Source organism: Pholcus phalangioides, unplaced genomic scaffold (assembly GCF_987345545.1).
Source record: "Pholcus phalangioides strain wild (caught in Gottingen) unplaced genomic scaffold, Ppha-v1.0 ptg000024l_1, whole genome shotgun sequence".
In the NCBI taxonomy this organism is placed as follows: Eukaryota; Metazoa; Arthropoda; class Arachnida; order Araneae; family Pholcidae; genus Pholcus; species Pholcus phalangioides.
In genome coordinates, this window is record NW_028301616.1 from 28274819 (window position 1) to 28297314 (window position 22496).

Genomic DNA, 22496 nt, shown 5'->3' on the forward strand with positions numbered 1-22496 from the left:
CTCGCCTCCGTCAAACTAGCCCCGCAGGATGACACCTTAAATGTAAGATCAATAATCACTGGTTCAGGTCCATATTCACACATTATACAGTACACATTGCATAGGTAACAGAACGTATAGCATTTTACTGGCGAACCGTTGGTCCCAGAAGCATACTTCCGATTGAAAAAAGTACCCAAATAATGTGTAGTATTCAGAAATGTCACTCATGTTGCAAGAGGTTGTAGTTATTTAAATATAAAAAATTAACTTTTTGTACCTTCCCTGTGTACCCAAAAACCCAGTTGGAAATTTTTTTTTCCTGTCTCTTCTCATGTCAACTAAAAAAATTCCACGTTTCCAAGTGCAATATTTACCGAGGTATTCGAATTTGAGAAACGGAAGAAAGTTTGGGGGGGGGGGGTGGGAAATAGCATTAAATGCTTGGGATTTTGGGCACACGGGGAAGAGATATAAAAAGTTAATTTTTTTATTTTAATAACTACACAACCCCTTGCAACATAAATGACATATCTGAGTACAACACATTTGGATACTTTTCCAATCGGAAGTATGTGTTGGAAGTTGGGATCGTGAATGTAGGATGCAAAGAACCACTCATGATGAAAACGTAACAGGTTATATTATTAACAAGAGATTAAAGGTTACATGACTAGAAAACGAATGCATCGAATTATACACACACACGATAATTTGCATATTCAGTCACTTGATGTTGACAAATCACAACAGTATGCCTCGCGACCTTCCCTCCCCGGTTCATTAACACCAGGGAGTCGCGATCAACAGTTAGGAACCACTGATCTAGAGAGAGTACAAGCTTTGTTTCTACATTTAGTATTATAGTATAGCACTATTTACAGAAGCGCGAAATTAATTAATTCATGATGGCATCTGGTCCACATATTTATTTATAAAATATAAATTTATAAGCATCTACCTCGGTTATAGCGACACAATTTCAGATGTCGTTATAACTGAGTCTGACTGAATATGGCCTACGCGTATAACAGGACTGCTAAAGTGTATATATTACTGCCAAAGCCCGAAGTTGGCCAGTTCGCCAAGGTTCGAACTGGACGGCCCAGTTGACCGACTACCGAAATTCGGAATTTCGCCGAGCTTCGGCCAGCCGTCTATACATCGATCCATAATCTATATATCGGTCCCTATGATTCGGGGTGATCGTCATTTTGGCATATGTTTTTGTATGATAATTATGGCCATTTATAATTAGCCATAGCTAACCACAGTCATTATGGTTAGCTATGGAAACCCTAACGATCAAAGGAATCTGAATATCGGTATCTTAGTGATCCATATATAGGGACATACAGGGATCGACATATAGGGGCTGGCGAAAGCCCGAATTTCGGCCACTGGCCGGATCAACTGTGTCGGCAAGTTCGCGAAGTGACCAACTTTGGGCTTTAGCAGTAATATATATATATATATATATATAATATATATATATAAATATATATATATATTACGTGTCATGAAATAATCAGTGCCTCAAATAGAAGAAACTATTATCTTCATACACACCTACAAGTCACCTCACTCCGCCTTTTTTTACTATAAAAACGAGTGGGAAGTAATGACGATCACGCATTTCGAACAGATAACATCATATTTTCACAACCAGCGAAAAATAATTTTCCCAATATTTGATGCAGTGTATGTTATGTTTCGATTGATTGTCGAAATTGATCGACCCCCCGCCCTACTTTAAAAAAAAAAAAGTACAAAAAATTTCGATTGCCAAAATGAGAGGGGCGATACACCTTACAGATAACGTATTTAGTAAAATGCCACGTACCGACGCCTCTCGTCGATGAAATTGCGAGAACAAAACCCAATAAACTAATTGGAAAGACACCATCATCATCATCATTAATATTATATAAAAATATTAACTCCACAATCCTTTTTTTAGAGAGAGTTTTGAACTGTCATTTGCGTGCGTCACGTGAATCTAATATCAAGTCGTTGCACCTGGATAACTCACATCAGGTCATCAGAACAGTTATGTAGATATATCTACACGCTTTTCACGGCGGGCTATCGTTTGTACTGCGATAGAACGTACCGCAAAAGCACGCGAAAAAGTCCAGTAGGTAATGATTCTTAGTATATGTGTGTGTGTTGACTGACTACTAGTCTCACGAAAAAAAAAATGGGGAGGGGGGCATACTAATCGCCGGCGGTCGGTCTGCCGTCGTAATACTCGGGGTTGAACGCTCGACTTCCTAATGGATAAATCAATTTCCACCAGGCACACAGTGGACCAACGTGCGACCTTGAAGTTATAATATTTGCTATACGCATACACCTACATTTTAGCAGGTCCCTCTACCCTCTTCCGGCTAGAACAAACAAATACCGAACGCCAACCAACATGTCTAGACGAATCCATTGAAAACAACAGTTCAATCATCATTACCCCGGTCTTTTATTTTGGATCAGTTGTTTCTAATCTAAGTTTCATCAGACATTCTAGTAAGAAACAACTATAGAATCTCGTTCAATCCAGAAAATGAACGAAATATGGTTTCACCGGAAAAATTCACGTATATATGAATATTCACGAATCAAATGTCATTTTCGTGAAATTATTCGTATGCACTTTTGTTCAGATGGTTTCAACGAGTAACGCCCAGAGAGAGAAAAAAAAACCCTGGACTCGAAAAGGAGACCAAAGCACGAAGCGAACCAAACTTTTTATCTGATTCTTTTTTTAAGGGTTATTCATCATACTTAATTGTCACGAGCTTTTAAGTTTGCACGAAGCAGACCATCTCGCTAAACGAACTAATCGAGCCTTTCCCCCTTTATCTAATTAATGGACTCTTTTTTTTTTTTTTTTGTTCCCCCCTCCCCTAAACTAATTAATTAATGAGCATCACGAAGAATAGCAAATTAAAAGATTATACCAGTGTATGTAAGGTGGAATGGGATAGAACCGAATGAAAAAATTCCCGATTAGGTTTTTTTATGCCTTGTTACACAGGGGCATATAAATGATAAGAATAAAACTATTTCCTCCTAAAATTTTATTTTATTAGACGAAAATTTCTAAATATATATACCGTATATACTCGTGTATAAGCCGGCTCGTATATAAACCGACTCCCCCGCTTCAGGACCACCAAAACCGCAATAAATTGAAAACCCGTGTATAAGCCGACCCCAAAATGAATAGCTTGCGGTAATTTACAATAGAAAATGATTCAAACTTTTTAATCCGTTTCTTCTGAGTCTCCAAGCTCATCGTAATCCATCGGATCATCATAGGGTGCGGCATCTTCGTTTTTATCCTAATCTGTGCTGTCATCTCCATTGTCACTTTCAAAGAGGATATCGTCTTCAGTTCCGTCCATCGCATTGTTGATGCAACACTTTTTGAAGGATCGGATGATAATTTCAGTGGAAACAGAATTCCACGCCTCATGTACCCATTGGCACACAAGGCCAATGTCAGGTTTCTTCAAGGCACCGCTTTTTGTAGTTTCTTTATCATCGGAACTCATCCATTCGATCCACAAATTCCCAAACAGTCTTTGAGAGACTTGTTGATGCTCACATCTAAAGGCTGTACAATCAACGTTAGCCACCACCAACCAATGATGTTTTACATTTCTTTGTCTCAGCTTTGACATTATCAGTTCTGTGGGGTTTGAACATATCCCATACCAATAATGCCGGTTTCTCGAGCACTGCTACAAAAATGAATACTGAATGCGGGAGGTCAATATTTTCTCATCAAAAACTGACCCGAGTATAAGCCGACCCCCCCCCCCTTTGGGAACGAATTTTTCCACAAAAAAACTCGGCTTATACACGAGTATATACGGTGTATATTTATATTTTTGAAAAAAAATAACCCTCGTGAATTTTAGAAGTTTTGCTTCAAATGTACATCATTTAAATATTACTGATCTTGGAAGATAGATATGGCAGCACCTACTACATATTCCAATGCAACTTCCCCCCCCCCCCTCCCCTTCGAGACGTAAAACTATAATAAATAGTCATAACGGCGACCCACTATCAAGAAAGAAAGCGCAACCAGAGAAATAACCGGTATATAATGAACATCTCAGGGTTGTCCAGAATACATATTCACACTCCTATTCGAGCATATAAAAATTAGCATGCCGTGATTAATCTCTACGAGTAACGAAGATAGAAATGCGTCACGAGGGTCGCAGTTTTTAGCAAACAATACTTCCATTTTTCAATCAACGAAATTCTCTCCAACTTTTTAAACAATCCTTTTCTTACGAATGATGGTCTTGTAGGCTGCCAAACCTATATTTAGTATGGTAGACACTCTTGAAAAAATAAACATGTGATGACTTCTATTCAATGCGTTTCTGTTCGGTTTTTCATTTTTGGGCATAGTTGCTATATGTCCTATGTGTGCGAGATTCAGGATCGTCAGCATGGGAACATGCATTGTATAATGCAATTATATTGGATATCCATGAATTCTTGGGGGGGGGGGGAGGGGCTATGCCTTGTTACAAAGTTTATTGGGGGAGGGGGCGAGCATCCGCTGTCAAAGCCCAACATGGTGTAGGTAAGATGAACTTACCACCGATACACATACATACACGATCTGCGTTATGATAATCGGATTTAGATTTACGACTCAAAAATACGTATAAACAATTAAGATTTCGAAACAGTGACAAATTGAACATTTTTAGGAAAATAAGAAAATTAACCGAACCGAATATGAAAATAACAATTTTGCAGGAACGGAGGGAATAATCGTGTCCCGTAAAACGGGACGCATGGTCTCTGTGTCAAAATCAGTTGAGTGGCACGTGCATCGAAAATAATCTTGATTGTGGCACGGCTTAAGAAAAGGTTGGCCGCTCCTGTATTAGGCAATACTTTTTCGAAAATTCCACCTAGCTAAATGAAACGAGAGCCGATCTCCCCGTTAAAAAGTCTCGCCACAAAAGACTCGCCAAACAGCAACAAGCCTACAACGATGCAATTATTCAATCATTACACACTTCACTCATAGTTAGAAAAACTGATATTATGAATTACTATAAAACTGATGGCAACAATACACATAACAAGCATTACACAGAAAAAACTTCACGTTAGGTTCACTACACATGCACACACATTCCAACACGTACCAATTCCTTAGATATTCCGCAGAGAAATATGGACGAAGTGCATATGTAGTTTAGTAGCTAAATGAAACACTCTCAAAGTCCTCAAAATTATTTCTTGATGTATAAAAATAATATGTTTTTATAACTATTTGATAGAAATTTATTCACAATCATCTGTGGACAGAAACTAATTTTGAGCAGTTTCATAGTTAAAAATAGAAGTTAAAAATGTGAAATTTGACGTTCCCTTTACGATTGACGAGGATATAAGAACGAAATACACTGCACCATCCTATAATTTGTTAGCTGTTTTCCATTTGAAGACAAAACACCGTATTGAAGAAATTAAAAAAAAAAAAAGTTTCATATTGTTCTCGGTCATCACTGAACCATAGCAGGATATGGAAGTCGTGCCACTTGTTAGAGATTTATACCGTATACATGCTTACGTTCATGATATCCCGCTTATATATATCCACTGTCACGCCGAACTTTCAGACAACGTTGTCCACTTGACGTTGGCCAGCTTTATTAAGCGAATTGTGGCAATGAAGAATAGTTTGATTCTATAAAACAATATATATATACGTGATCTTTCCATTTTCGGATGCCAGGGGGGGATAAAAGCCTTTGCAGTGAGGAATAGAGGCATTTGAGGATTGGAACAATTCCCATTCCTACTAAACGAGCCGAAATTCCTCTGGCGAGAAGCGGTCCAGAGATTTTCATACTAGAGATGATTTTTCCCCTCAAACGTTTTGGCAACGATGAGTGGCAGATATAAAACTTTAATGTTCTTTCGATAAACTTAATACCAGCATCTGCATTTGTAATTTTTTATGTGTACAACATTTACCCAATCACAAACGGAAAAACCGAACAAAATTCGTGCTTGCAAACGAACGAGTGTCGAGTCAGAAACATAACAGGAGACGAATGGTACTAGTATCTGTGGTGGGATAACACAGAGAAATCAAGGATTTTTCTATACTGAACAGTACTCATGGTGTCCCACAAGGAAGCCAGCAGGGATTCCAGCAAAAAAAAACCTTTTTTTTCCGTTATAAAAACTTAGCTACTAGAAAATCAATACGACGATCTACCAAGGCCAGAATGTTTGGCGGACACTTAGCCTAGAGCCCGCTTCGAGATTCAAAGGCATAGGCGGAAACTGGGGAAGAGCGATGGTAGCAATCATCTTCTTTCCCCCCCCCCCCCAGTTCAGTGGAAAAATTCTATTATTGGCAAAGGCGAGGTGGACATTAAACCCCCCCCTCCCCCGCCCGTTCACTATACACATCCTCGGTGATTCGCCCTCCATCCCGTACGGGGAGTCTGTACGTCTGCATCCACTTATGTTTGGGAGGGGGGGGGCCCGGTATAGTAGTACCTGAATCAATACAGAACCTAATGCAAAGCATATTCATTCCCAGAATAAATATGTTCAAACGATTCACGGAATTCGGAAAGATCGGCAAAAAGTCCGGTATGCCCCATGAATGTTTTTCTTGTTCGGGTTTGTCAGAAAAAAAAATAGACTAGAATTTGATTACAATGGAGAAAATAATGACGAAACTAGGAATGAGAAAGAAGAAAAATCCGAAAAAAAGGATGACGACATTGTGCTTGAAAAGAAAAGGGTCGTAGACCCTCTCTTCAATCTCCAGAGAAGAGGCAGACTGCCAAATTTAGAAATTGCCCATTAGCTCTCTCTTTATGTGCTGTAACCCCCTCCCCTTCCGCCTTTACCCATGACATTTACAGTAGATCCATGATAGAGCTTTGAAGATAGGCTAACATTTATACAACCACGGAGCTGAAGTGCGTGTGCATACATATTTATTTCTCTCAAACAATTTTCTTAAACGTTCAGTAACGATCCAATCCGACGATATTGAACGCTCCTCAATCGGTTTATATCAAGAACTCGAAATTTGAAACCCGTTTCATTGATAACTGGACTAGGGGTCCCGACTCGTGAGTAATTCAAGTTACGAGCAACACTTCGCGATTATGTCAATGGTTTCCAACTAGTAGTACGGTAGCTGTAGTACAACTTGGAGGGGTAGCTTTCGGAAGTAATAAAAAAAAGCACAATATTAGTTTTGACACAATGTACAGGGAACCGGGGGGGGGGGGAAGGAGGAAAGCTTACTAGGATTTTCCAGTATTACGCACACCTCCCGCAAAAAATCTAGACGTACAAAAGTCTCCTAATCATTTTGAATCGGTACATCTTGTTGGCCGAAAATATGTCCCACCTATTTTTTTCTCTCTCTCTCTCTCTCTCAGATCGTAAAATCAATTAAATGATCCGCTCGATTCTTCGTCGTGGGGTGGTGTAAACGAAAAGTCACCGCTGCCACAGTTGGATATGGCTAGCTGGCAAACATTTCTTACTTAGAGTAAGCAAGTCTACCGCGGATTTTTAGGGATACGCAAATTTTCCTACGCATTTCAATAGTACGTATGCCTTTTTCTTACACATGACTAGTGGTTAGCAAGCCTCTGACCCGCCTTTCTACGGACAGTACGCCACAAATCTCCTTTGCAAGAGTACGCAACGCACGCTTTTTGTCCTTTTCTACGGGTACGCAAGTCACCTACGCATTTCTATCTGATGATTGTAGCACGAAAAATTCCATCGTGTCCGCGAGCATAGATCAATTAGGAAGCCCTTGACGAATTTTGTCTATGCTCTTGGATCTATTTTTGAAATCAAATAAATGGAGCAGCAAATATACACAGAAAATGCCCCCACATCGCGAGCAATAATTCGAGAAAGAAGCTTTAAACAAAGTACATAGAAAAAGCTCATTCACACATAAACTCGGGTGTTTTGAACTAGAAGCAAACAGCAGTTTTCACTGTTCTGTGTACTTACTGTACTTGCTTTATAAACAATTTTTGCTTCTGCATTTTTATTCTACATAAATTACACTATAATGTACATGATCTTCATACGAGAACAATATTTTAGAGATAAGGCAGCAATTTATAAAGAGGTCCAAATTATTTTTGAATAGAACTTGCTTGAAGATACGAGTTTTGGAATTATACAAACAACTTTTAGGAACGAATTAAACTCTTAGTTCGAAATACTACTTAATTTTTCCAAAGAGAAAAAACCACTTTCTTTATGGAATTTTCCGATTTTTTTAAACGTAATGTAAGTCGGAAGGAAATACAGCATCGGCACGAAATTATTACGTAAAGATGGCGACGAGTATAAATCTCCTCAAAAGAATGGTAATAACTTGGCATGTAGAAGACATTGCGTTCTCTCATCCTTGCGATTACTTCCTTCCTCTTTCAGGTTCTATTTTTCATTTCAAAATGATTCGATAAGAGCCAGGGATTTCAAGTCGATGTTCGAGAGTAGCAAGAAATAATAAAATAGGTCGCAGCATGAGTGAAAGGAAGAGAGAGTTATATTGATTGCTATATCGCGAAATATTTGGTGCACGCCTTCTACGTCGATACGACTTTGACACATGCGTTCAAAGAAAATGCACTCATAAAATGTCCAGCAGAGGGGATCGAAACAATTTTTTTCTTATTATAAAAATAGTCCCGTCATCACCAAACCTTTCGAATAGCACACAAAGAAGTTCATTATTATATACAACATAAAAGCAGTTTCTACGAGCGAACAGTCCGAGAATTCTGCCTGAAATGTTTTGAATGGATAGATACTACACCCACACTACTACATACGTTTTCCGACGAAATCCGAGAAAATAAAATTGCCTGTGGTGTCACATTCTGCAAACCACTTATTTTCGTGGAGAAGCAGGAAATCCATACGTACATGAATATACAAACCCAAGCACGTTACAGCGAAAGTGACAAGTAAAATATCCGATTTTCGTTCAACATATATTTTTTCGTTTTTTTGCCCTCTAAGAAAAAAACTAAGAACTTTTCATTTCACACATCCACACTATTTTCTGACAATTACGGGCACAAAAACATAAAAAAATGTCATTTATTTTCTACTTAAAGAAAAATGGTATAAGAAAGATATATATATATATATATATGTATATATATATATATATATACACATACATACATACAGCTTTCTAAAAATGTGTAGGATTATGAAGTCCTAAAAAAGACTAAAGTCAACAAATGATATTGACAATGACTTTGATCTCATTTCCTTTATTTAATTTACTTATTTTAATCTTAATCAACATTAGAACAGTTCGCCCACCCAACCCACGGACACCGAAAAATAATAATACTAAACAGGTCTTGACAAATCATTTAGGCGCTAGCCACATTTTATAGAAGCAAAACACATTCTTTTTTAGGAAAAACGGTAAGAAAAATAATTTAGGGGTGTCCAGAACTTGGCAACCCATTTCCGTGTAGGCAAAGACACACTGACATAATTTCAAAAAAAAAAAAAAAAATTGTGTTGTCTCAATAACGCAATAATCAATTATATAACATTTTAGGCACCAATGCTAATTTTCTAGTTGCCATTTCAACCTGAAGCCTGGGATTTGTCAAGCCCTGATAAGACACTGGCTTGAATTGAGATAATCGAGAGAAAATTTATCTCACACACAATATAAATTGAGTGATTTTTTTTTTAAACTCTCCGTGTGGGCTTGTTAAATATCCTGCCCTGGCTACCGCGTTTACTTGATTTTCCCCCGTGGCACCCCTTAGAATAAATAGTCTATGACAATGTTTCTGAACCTTTTTTTCCTCCTCAGGGCATCCCTTCGGACAATACTTTTTTTCTTTTGCCCCCCCCCCCTCCCCGTGTTTACCAGTGCCTCCTACATGCAGGACCAAGATTCTTTTTACTTATTAAATTGATTTCCAAGAAAATTTAAGTGACCAAAAAACTTTATACATAAAATGGGTCTCCGGACCTAGATAATCGTTAGTCTTCGTCTTGTGAGGGAGTTTACAGGCAGTGCCATCTTAACGCATGGGCTCACCCGGGAAAGGACCGGGGGATCCCCCCATGAAAAGCAGTCGAATTTTTCAAGAAGTTGCCAGATAGGGCCTCAGAAAAATCCCTTGGCCCGGGGACCCATGATGCGCTTAAGACGTCCCTGTCACGAGTAGTCCTACTGGATTCTAAAAATTGTCACTTTATTTTCCACCTTATTTCATTTAAATGCTTCACATCTCTGCATTTTCATAGATCTCTGTGGCTTCCTTAATCATCTGCCATGGCTCTCTTTTTCTCCACGTGATTTTCATTCGGAGCCTCCTTTCAATATCCCAGGTTCGCAAGTTGACAACGACTGTACTACGTCCACAGGTTAACGGACCACCATGCAACTAGACTGAAATGCTGCTATGTGTTTATGCTTTCATGTTGCATGCGATTGGAGTGATCACATGACCCACGCAGGTACGGCAACCATCCATCTACATTTTGGAGAGGCAGTATCAATCAAGTGAGCATTGAGTACAAATGGGGTTGCTAGTTTTTCTACTCGTAAAGTAAAGACACTTATTTTTGTTCAATATGATCGAGTCAAGCAATGGGCAGTATGAAAAGCGAGGGACACGAATCCAATAATGAACGATTAGGAAGGAAGAAAGATAGCAGCTGCTTTTTCAGGCAACCCTCTTGAACACATACTGTACATGCACGGCAAAAACATGCCAAACTAGTAGGTTATGGTTCTGACACGTTGAATCACCAGTCATCATCACAATCCGAGCAAAATAAGAGTCATCAATTCGGTACCAAAAACGAAGCAGATAGCCATACTTGGGTAAGCACACACAACAACGTGTCATTTCCTTTGCGTCACACACACACAATTTTACAATTTGGATAAAAATTCAATTTTTTTTCTCATTTAAAATCGATTGATGTTTCAAAAAAAAAGGGGGCTCTCATTCCACCTATCTTTTATAGAAGTACTACACCTATTGGCCTATAAAATATTTTGCACATTCTACGAGAAAACCATTACGTATGGTATTGTAACAAATATGTTCAATTGCAAAAATACTGTATGTATAAACTTAAATCGGCTGGGGTAAAAAAATTCTATCCCAGAGATATCGTCGGCATGAAATGGAAATGCGGCTGACGGTTCGACAGTCATTCGTAAACCATTAAAAACATTGCATTAAAATATCGGGCGGGGCACAAGACGACTGCCGCTCGTGCAATTCCGGACATAAAAACGATTATGGTCTCATTGCATAGTGAGTACATTCCCCAAACTAATATGGTGTAAACAAAAAGTAAAGCCAACTACGCCATTACTGAGTAAGAGCTGCCAACACGGAAACGCTCAACAAACTCATCACGAAACACGTCACGTCCACAATTTTCTTCTCTTTCTTTTGTTTTCAATATGAAAATCACGCCCAAGTATAGTAAGCTTTTTTAAAAAAAAAAACCAGTAGCACACGCTCTTCTAAACCAAAAAGGCAAGCGTTCCAGCAACACAGGCTCACACGCCCACTTAACATCCCAATTTCCAATGTTTGGGTGGGTTTGGTTTCGAGTAAAAAGTAGTAGAGCTGGAATGTTTTTTGAAAGCAGAGATCACCGATATATTTTCCGCTCATATGAACCTGTCATCGAAACGTGGGGTGGGGGGGGGGGGGGTTCCCTTATTAAGTCTAGCGGAACCTGAGTTAATAGATCGCGTCTCTCTTCGTAACGGTAAGCAACGATTCAGGAGGGGATCAGCGTAAGTGACAGGTAAATATAACCACAAAACACTACATGGAAATGAGGCAATGGGAGTAAAACACAAAAATGAGATCACACAGTACAGTTAAAATTCGCTTATAACAACGTCGGTTCACATCCCGGATATAGCGTCAGTAAGCCTCGAAACACTACCTGGACAATGATATTTAAAAACGCACAAAGAAAACCCGGTCCATTCCCTTAAGATAGGAAACTAATGAACTTCGCTTTTACCGTCAACAAAATATGACCACGGATATAACAACGCATTTTTATGCGCTTTTGTTTCCACTTTTGTTGTGGTTTTTCGAAAATTTTTTTCGGAATTTTAGTCTAGCACAGTGATGAAATTTTTGTCTGCTTTTTTTTTTAATGACAACCGGAATTAATTCACTTCAAAGGATCAATAACGTTCAAGTCTTATTTCTTTCATCAATTCAGATTTCCAAGGTGTGGTCTGCATCTGTGTGTACAAAGGTCTCCCCCCCCCCCCTCAGGGTGGGGCAGGTTTTGTATGTTTCAATGTTATTTGTATTTAGGGTGCAACTGACTAATTCACGATGGACTGCGTGTTAATATTTCATACAATCATTTTGTAATCTCAGCATTGGTTATAACGACAGAATTACGCTTTCTCTCGAATGCCGTTATAACCGAGCTTGGCTGTAGTTCTGTTACAAGTCAAGAGATCGTCACATCAAGAGCGAGATCTCGCTAACCCTAGGCAGACGAATTCACATAAAAATCATATCTATGACACATGCCTAAGAAATAGGGATTTACTCAAGATTTATAGCGAAAAGGTACACACTATAAAAAAAATGCGAAGAGAAATGGTCCTTTTTATGGCTTTTTTCCACAGAGATGGGGCTCTTAAATTTTTTTTTTCGCACGAAGCCTACATCCATATACATATGATACTGAATCGCGTATACTATAATATGCAATCTCTCGTGAAATTTTTTCTTTCCAAGCATTACACTAACACTAAAACGACCAAAAATCCTATATTGGAGACTCTCATAAATAAATGACTTTTTTTCTTGGAAAAAACGACGAGAACCATGTCAAACAAGATTGGATTGTATTAGCAACTTTACGACTTTCTATTCTCGATAACGCAAGCCGTATGGCAGCCCCTATAGCGAGTTCTTAATAGAAGTAATACATGTCTATACAAATGAGGGAAACAGCCGTTCATATAGCAAATACACCACCTGCACAAAAAAGTTACTGCATGGGAGCTAGAAAAAAATATGTCTCACAAAATTACTGCCAGTCTTCAACATGGGACACTTCTTTGTTGACATAAATTTTTAGCGCGTTCATAGGGTGTATCGAATGCTCTTGAGAACATTTTCTGGAATACTGTTGAAATATTTGATCACATTGTCCTGTATGACCAAAACCACAAGACAAACTTTAACCACCCGCCCCCCTCATTTTCAGAAACAAAAATTTGGCTCCCGATTTCAAGGTGCGAATGCAAGCTGATAACCCCGTCAAAAAGTCTCACCACAAAGAGCAACAGGCCTACAACGGTACAAATTTTTAGTCATTACCCTTCACTCATAGTTCGAAACATAGATGGTAGCACTGGCGAACGCAATTACACAGAAACAAACTTCACGTTGAGTTCACAACACATATACGCACAGCTTCCAGCATGGCAAAGGTCGTCTTCAACCACCTGCTTATAATTCTTCATTAAGACAGAGCGGCGGGCCATGATCTGGTTAAGAGGAGAAGGGAAACAAAAATTGCCCTGAAATAGGGTACATGAGGTGTCAATGTCACATCATGTTTGGCGAGAAACTGAACCATAGATGAAGCATTACCTCCTAGATAGCTTATATAATACTGTAGAGGTATTGACTGGAGCCAGCCCTATTTAAGGCCGGAAAAAATTTACTTTTTTTGCCAAGACCATTAATAGTAATAATGTGCACTGAGCTATTACTGGTGTTCAGCTTCCCAGCGATCCGTTTGGTGGTCAAATGCAGATCAAGTAAGAAAACTGAGCGTTGTTCATCGTTTTCCTCTCTGACACATATAATGGATGCCCCTTGCTGAGACTAGCGCACCTCTGAAATGTTTATGCCACTTTAAAAGCAGCTTTATGATAAACAGTCATACTCCAGAGTAGCGATTTTCAACCAGGGGGGTCATATGGCTCTTTGGGACAATTAGTGCTCCTGGAACGAGATGGGGGGGGGGTGAATGTCCGTCCCTGCCCTCCCGCATATGTCAATAGTACAAGTTTTCCACTGAAGGGGAGGAGGCAATCGCCCTTATCGGCTTCCCCCCCTCCCGTAACAAAATATGTTCGCGGCCCTGGAATATTCTAAAGGGGGCACAGAGTATTTTCTGCGAGTAAAAAACAGATGGCTTTGATTTTCTTGAACAGGATCGATGCGTTGATCCGAGGTCTTTTTTTTCAATTCACATTATTCAACATCCGACGAGCTGATGGCGTTAATTTTTACACATACTCCACACAGAAATAAGTATAAAGGGGAACAGTGTTCGTTCCATGACCTAAAAAGTCATCTGCGTTATTGATAGCTTCGCTGAACTAGATGTTCAGGTTCCACTTTCCAACTCATCAATATCACTCGGAACATTGAAACAAAGAAAGAGTATTGACTAGTCGGATTTTATTGACAACAAAAATGAAGCATAGAGACCAAAAAGTTTGAGCTCAATATGAATGGTGGGGAAAACAGAACATACGAATTTAGTCAATTGATAAGGGAAAATTGATATCAAAAAGGATTGAAATGGAAGAACAAAATTCACACTCATGCGTCTCTCAGTAAATTGAATAGGTAAGAAAAAAATAAAGGGTAGATGAATCCCGTGTTACTTTACAGCATAAAAAGAGTAGACTTTCCTATTATTTCTCCCGAAAGTGGACATCTCGTTTCAATGCCGCTGTCACTGGCTGCGGTAAAAAAAAAAAAAAAGCAAAAAGGCCGTACACAGTTGAACAAGGAGTTAGGAAGATTACTCTGGTAGCAGATTACGTGGGAAAAATGTATCCAACTTCCCCCAAATGCCGTGTCAACAACCTCTGTGACAGGTACATAATATCATGAGAATGTTTTTCTCCTTTCTCAACCACAAAATTACTTTCCACACCAAGCACGAACCCGCTTTTGCATAAAGCCAGGCACTGTATCTCATCACGAAACAACATGGAAGAGCTTTTTTTTTCTTTTTTTACACTTACACACAATCTTACAGGGAACTAGCTTTTTATTGACCTATTTTCTATGAGTCAGCAAAGCATTAATTCCCGTACAGAAATTCAAACACGGTTGCTCAGTTACGTGCAAAAATTTGGAGCCATGGATTCGAACCAATTCTTGGCAGGCAGACCGCTACAAGCGCTTTACTTTAAACATATTTTTTATTTTGCATATAAATCGATTCTATTTTAAAAATAATTAACAAATCTGCGAAAAAAAACCCAGAAAGGCGGAAAAAAAACCAAGTGAAAATAAAAACCAGCCTTCTAAAATTAGAAAATTCACAAGCTAATAAAAGCACCACCTAGTTTCATCGCAGTATCTAAGGAGAGAAAAAAAAAAGATACTCTGTATATATATATAATATGAATTATATATTTCTGTATTGGAAAGTTTCTTGGCGAGCAGACAAATAAAGTTGGCTGGAAATGCATAACTTTCTCCCTGAGGACTTGGGAAAGAAAAAATAACCTCTTCTACCATCGGAAGTCATTTTTTTTTATCGCTTAACAGCTGATCGAAAATGAAGGATGAAGAAACAGAAAAAAAAAAACACTTATTCCAACCAACGTCAGCTGGATATTTTACGCCCTAGCAGCTGAACCACACGTCTCAAAGCTGATCATATCATCATCGAAAATAAACAACTAAAACCCTTTGGCCCTGATTAAGTAATAAAATCAAGCCAACGTCAAATGGAAAGCTAGGCTATTTCCAACAATACTTGCACAGACGATTTCAACATCGAGATGCAGTTAACATATCCATTACAACTATGTTTTCTCATACAGGGTTTAGAAAAGATTCCGAATGGCTGAACTCTATGCAAACTCACTGGGATTCGAACCCAGTGTCCTCTCAACAAATGGGTCAACACAACACACCCCCCCCCTCCAATTATATGACTATTCTACAATAATTCTTTCAATTATTGAAGATTATTCCAAATTATAGATGATTTTTTTATGAATACGTGCACACACGATTTTTAATACAAAAAAGTGGGTTCCAGGGACCCAAAAAAATGCTTGGACCCAATGCCGACAAACCCGTTAAGATGGCCTTGGTCCAATACAAATATGGTGTGCTAATCATTCGGCTATTTAATGAATATGACACGTCGTTGGGAAGATTCCCAAACAATTTTCCAAGGTACCATAAGCGGTGGCGTGAGACTGATAATACATTTTTAGATCAAATTATATAGAACGTAGTAATGGAGAGCTGTAATTCCCAACCAGTGTGTAACGCAGGGAATGACAAAATTAGGCGCCAGGTCATTACGGTGACTAAAAAATTTGTATATAGACACCGACAATTTACTCTGTGGGTGATTACTGACTCTGGAAAAATGAATCGCCACACTAGGCTCTTAAAATATTCGGTTAGCACCTAGATTTTTATTTCAATTAATTCAATACGCCCTGGGGTAAGGTGGGGGTCTTCCTGGGATCACAAAAATGCCTCGAGATATTTAAAATACTTATCTCATTCTCAAGTGTGCCACGAACAAAGTTTCGAAAATCCTCAATCTAAGGCAACAAAACTACAAGATTGAAAAAAAAAAACTTAACTCGTGAATACTATCAAGCATAGGTATAATCTCACATAAACAACTGGAGGCATTTGTCCTGAACCCTGCAATTCGAAGAGGTGGAGGCCGAAAATTTGAGCAAAATACGGTAAATTTGCTGACTTACCAAGAATCTTTGGCTACTCATTAGGCCTCTCCCAATGCTTCCCCTCAAATCAAAGTCAGGCCCTGCTACCAAATAATATCTGGAGAATATTTAATATCACATATGGTACAAGAATGAATTTTATTGCCTTCATGTTTAAATCATACAGGAAAATACTTTGCATAGATCACGAATAAAAATATGAATGGGGGGTGAACCTTGCTTTCACACACATCAGAAGTAATCGATTTTAAATCATATTTTTCCCAAATGGGAAGGGTGGAGGGGAGGCATGATAGAATCCATACATATCTGAAAGAGAAATCGCATTCTCATAAATTATACAGTTCTTACTCTTCATGCCAGCTATTTCTAAATATAGACGAACAAATCTCGTGCTAGATCTGCTGCGTGCCATATTCACGCGATCAGACTCAGATACGTTCGGAATATTAGAGAAGAATTTTTTTTTTTTTTTTAAATTGGATTTGAGCATGGTCAAGGAATTTTTCCGCAGAGACAGCCGAGAATTTACTTTTTTATTTTTTCCGAGGATAAAATTGTGAAAGGGAAATTCAAAAGGGGTAGAAAAAAAATCAATAAAATAGTACATAATCGAAGAGAGGGCGTTTTTATCTCCTTTTATTCCTATTTCTCTTTATAAAAGATAGGCGGCCGTGAAATAAATGTTGACCGATTACAGATTGGACTCGAGGTTCGAAGAGCACGTGCTCGCACACGCACGCACACACGATGACGATGATAAAGCGCCACCCTAGAAAACTATCACGATGACTAGAAAATATATATACAAATTTGTATATATATATTTTCAACGCATCTATGCATTGCAATGTAAACTAATCTATTAATTACCGTATTTTAACGCGTATAAGGAACCTCCTTTTTGCCAAAAAATTGGGTTCCCAAAAATAGAAGGATACATGGATAATATTATAGATATATCTTTTCAACTTTTTTCCAAATTTTAAGCTCATAAAAAAATCAGGAGGGTTCCTTATACACGTTAAAATACGGTATATTGCCAATTACACTGTGTGTAATACTAGTAAACTGCTGTGTGTAAAGACTAGAAGGCTAATAAGCTTTCACACAGTGTAATTGGCAATATACCGTATTTTAACGTGAATTTACACAAAGTTCAATTTTTAGGAGCCAAGAACTTTTTTTCAAATAAAATGGTCCAAAATAATAATATTTCTCGACTTTTTAAGACATGCGGATATAAATTTCGAAAATCTCGTGTTGCCCTCAGACCTATATTCAGTAATTACACATAGGAAATTCGGGCGCCAATCCCAATTTTTAGTCAAACGACGTGACACCTGGGATTTGCCATGCCCTGCTATAATGGCTGGAAAAAAAATTTCTCAGGCTCATTCTGAAGATTTAAAATAAAAGCCGTTTCAAAATAAGCACATACGTTAAGTTGCACGATTCCACTCTGATTTGAGTTGAGGAGAAAAGAGATTACTTGAATGTATGTGCCCCATACCACAAATCCCATGATTCTTAGGAACGTGTACTGTACAGTGAAGCATTCCTCCTTTGATGAAAAGTATGAAGAAAACTTATCGCACTGCAAAAAAAAAATGTATTGCTACTTAAAACATCGCACCAAGAATTGTTTATAGTCATTCTGTAACTATCCACAAACATTAATTTTCAATTACCTTGTTAAAAGCTTTGGGGAATGTATTTCTTTTTGAATCTTGGAAATAAATATTCAATAGCAAGCAAAGAGGTGACAAAATTTTTAAGTTTTGGTATGAATCTCATGAAGATGCTTTTCTAAAATGTCTCCAGGTCCTCAAGCTATTTTTTTCTTTTGGGAGCTCTGTACGAATGTTCTTTTAAAAATATTAAAAAAATGTAGGATTAATAACATAATTAATAAGGTAATGGGATAACCTGAGGGTGTGAAAAGTACTTTTCTCATAGCATATGTCCTATATATTTACTGTCTGAGAGAAGTTTCCACTTAATATATTTATATGTAGGCCTATAGTTCCAATCACAACGTCTTGGAGGAATCCACTTAAAATATGTAATGTCAGAGACACAGAAACTCCAAAAATTTATAGAATAGCGAAAGCGGTAGAAATTCAGAAAAGAGCAAAGGGTGCCAGAAATAAACGGTTTGATTTCAAAATATTACCATGTTTTTATTGAAAAGTTTTAAAAACATGGACATGGCACATGAAATATATTTCTAGATTAGCTGCCTAGATAGGTGTTGTGTCCCTTGGGGCTCAATATGATTATTATGTGTTCATGTCTTGTCTTTCTACGTGGTTTATGTTTTGTCAAATAAACAATAAAAATAAATAAATAAAAGATGGCCCTTACTGACTTATATACACTAGGTCATGATACACATGGTTCCCACAGTCTGCTGCAAATCTCCTAGGCTGGGATCTTTGAAGAGCCCCAGCCCAGATTTTCCACATGCCCCTGTGTAGTAAATTTATAGTATGGAAAAAACAAAAATTAAAGAATTTTCCCGGGGGCCCTGTCAGCCCCACCCTAGTAGGGGCCATGGTGACATATAATCTTGACTACAAGAGGAAATGCCCCTTCACCCCCACAGAAAAAGCAGGAGGGACAATTGCTCCCCTTCGTCCCCCTGACTCCAGGGTTAGTGATTATAGTGTAAACACTGATTTCAAACAAAATCAATTTTAAAATGTTCAAGAGCAAGGGGAGAAATAATAAAACACAATCCTAGTTACAGGATACATAAAACTTGATCCCTCCATTTTCTTTCGTCGATTTAATGATAGCAAATTCTAACAATAAAAGTTCACTTGACTCTATCATAAATAGAACAATTTAGCCATCCCATCATTCCTGGTGAGATACAGCCCTAAAAATAAGTAGTGTTATATATTAGTGCAGAGCATGACAAATCCCAGGAGTGTAGTCTACTAAAAAAATCAGCAGTGGCACCTAAAATTTTCTATGCCTAATGACTAGATCAGGGTCTGAGGATAACGCATAATTTTCAGAATTTATGTAAGCCTAATGTGGAAAAAGGTTACAGAGTCCCAGAAAAGCATAAAAATATTATTTTGGTTGTTTTTCTATGGTTATTTAGGCTTGGGCTCCTAGGAAACCTGACAGACATTTCACCACCAAAAAGCCTGTTATTTCGAAAAAGACAGTCCAGATATTATGCAAAGCTGATTTCTCAAATTTTTTGTATTCCCCCTCCCCTTTCCCTCCAACTTACCTAGCACCTGTTGGAAATCATTAATGATAGAGAATTTAGTGATTTCCACCATGACATTTTTAATGCTGAACTGTGAAGTACAAGGAAAGGATTGGGGAGGGTGGGTGGGGGGAATATCACGACAAGGTTCAGATATTAATTGAAACCTTGTATACAGTATCACATACATGATAATGATTCTTTTACACAGAGTAGTAAAATTGTACACAATTCTCCCAATTATAATGACCTTTTCCAACATAACAATATTGTCTCGATGCACGTTATAATGATCCCACATTGTTCTGCCAAAAAATCATTGTTACATCATATGCTCGTTATATCGAAATGAAAACACACATATAAAATGCTCATTATATGAAAAGATTTCGCATTTATCCTACCAGTTTTTATAATGGAATAGTTGCTATATATATATAACAGGGGCCATTATATAACAAGTGTCGACTATAATGATAGTGTGTAGAAAAATGCTTCAACATCAGAACAATTTGTTGAATTGTTGATTATCACAACCAAAACACTAAGGTCATATAATTTTTACATTCTAAAACATGTTTAAGGAAATAATTATATACTGGGTCAACACCAGGGCTTGACCAATTGAAAAGAATGAATTAGATGCTAGTAAAATTTCTTAGAACCAAGCCTGGGTTTTTTTCTCAAGAAGAACGATCCTAAATGATGCTTTTTTTTCATTTCCTGGACATAATGACACCTAAAATTTTGTGTCAACCTTGGACTCCCGTTCAGCATTCACATATAGAAAATATTAGGCACCAATATTGATTTTATAGTCTCCATGGTTACCTGGCACCGAATTTTTCATGCCATGGTCCACGCTAAATACTGAAAGATTATATAATCCATACATCTTCATAGCTTGAAAAATTGAATTTCTTAGAAACTAATAATAGTTGCCCCCGAGATTGAAATTCCAATATGATCTCAACTTTTCCGACTTTGTAACCTCCCCTATCTTTGTATGTGTGCTACCAGGTGCAGATATAAATTTTTTCTATCTCCATGGTGACCCACTGGAGTGTCAGAAGTGATTTAGACCTGTGGGTGCTGACTTGTGTTCACATTGGAGACTTTGATCTCTGAATTTTTATTATAATTGATCATCTTTGTCACACCAAGGTAATTTTCTACACAAGGGCTAATAAGACCGGGACCTACAATTTATTGCAGATTCCGAATTGCAGGCTTGTTTTTTCATACTGATCGAGAGGTTGGTGCGCTAACCCCTAGATGGGGGACTCCCTGCGGTATAAATTTTTTGCTGTGGTCATGTCACCATTTTTGTTGGTTGTACCCCTGTTTTGTGACAAGGAAAGTTTTCTGACAAGGATGAACCGTGTGTCGAACTCCCGACACCTCTAAACATCCTTTGGTACTTTGAGCGAGTATCTTATCGACCTGGGCTACTGCACTCTCTGAATTTTTATGCTGGGGGGGAGGGGCACACAACAGCATGATACAAAATTTTACAGGTGGTCAGGCCCGTCATTTGGGGGGGTCGGGACATTGCCCTTCCCCCCCCCCCCCCCCCGCTTTAGGAAATACACTAAAAATGATATATATATATACATACATACATTGAATACATGTCTTTGACCCCCCCCCCCCCCTCCATGGAAAAAGTTGAAATGACGGCCCTGCAGGTGGTACTGGTGAACTGGGATTTGTCAATGTATCCCACCATACAAATGTGTGTTTTCCAAAGTGGGTGATATTGCCCCTTGGGAGGAAATGGAAGGGATCAAGGGGGGCGATAGAATCATATAACATCATATGCATCGATTCAGCAAAAGAAGTGATGGACACAACTTTTTTATGAAGAGTAGGGCGATGGGATAGAAAAGTTTGGAAGACCGACATAACTGATTTGAAAACTGCTTCAAAAATTATTCTTTCATATTTTTTTAGAATTAAAATTATATGCAATGTTGGAGAAGAAGATGGCCCCACATCATGAGGCCTAAGTATGGATTTAAAAAATATACAAATGATGTTAATAGGCACACAGTATGTGAACATAGAGTGACAAAAAAGAGTGACCTAAAGTGTGTGCAAGCATGCGAGAGACCAAAAGAGTGAGGGATCAGGTATGGTCCCTGCAATGGCAGGGCTGATGGGGAACCCTGGTAGGCTGATCATTTTTGTTTTTTACCCTATAAATTCATTATAGAGGGGACTGGTGAAAAATCTTACTAGGGGAGTGCCAGAGATCCCAGCCTGTGGTGGAGGGGCTGCTTGAAGCATCTAGTTTCGGTGTAGAGAGTAGAGAGCATGTTTGCTATAGAGTGTGTGAGCATGGGAATGAACAAAAGAGTGACCTAGAGATTGTGAGCATGGGAATGAACAAAATAGTGACCTAGAGATTGTGAGCATGGGAATGAACAAAAGAGTGACCTAGAGATTGTGAGCATGGGAATGAACAAAAGAGTGACCTAGAGATTGTGAGCATGGAATGAC

General features: G+C 38.3%; 1 protein-coding gene across 1 annotated transcript in view; it reads right to left on the reverse strand.

The window, feature by feature from the left end:
- The window catches only part of Kua (Plasmanylethanolamine desaturase Kua), a 39463-nt gene that overhangs the window by 15626 nt on the left and 1341 nt on the right, over window positions 1-22496 (reverse strand). The window lies entirely within an intron of this gene.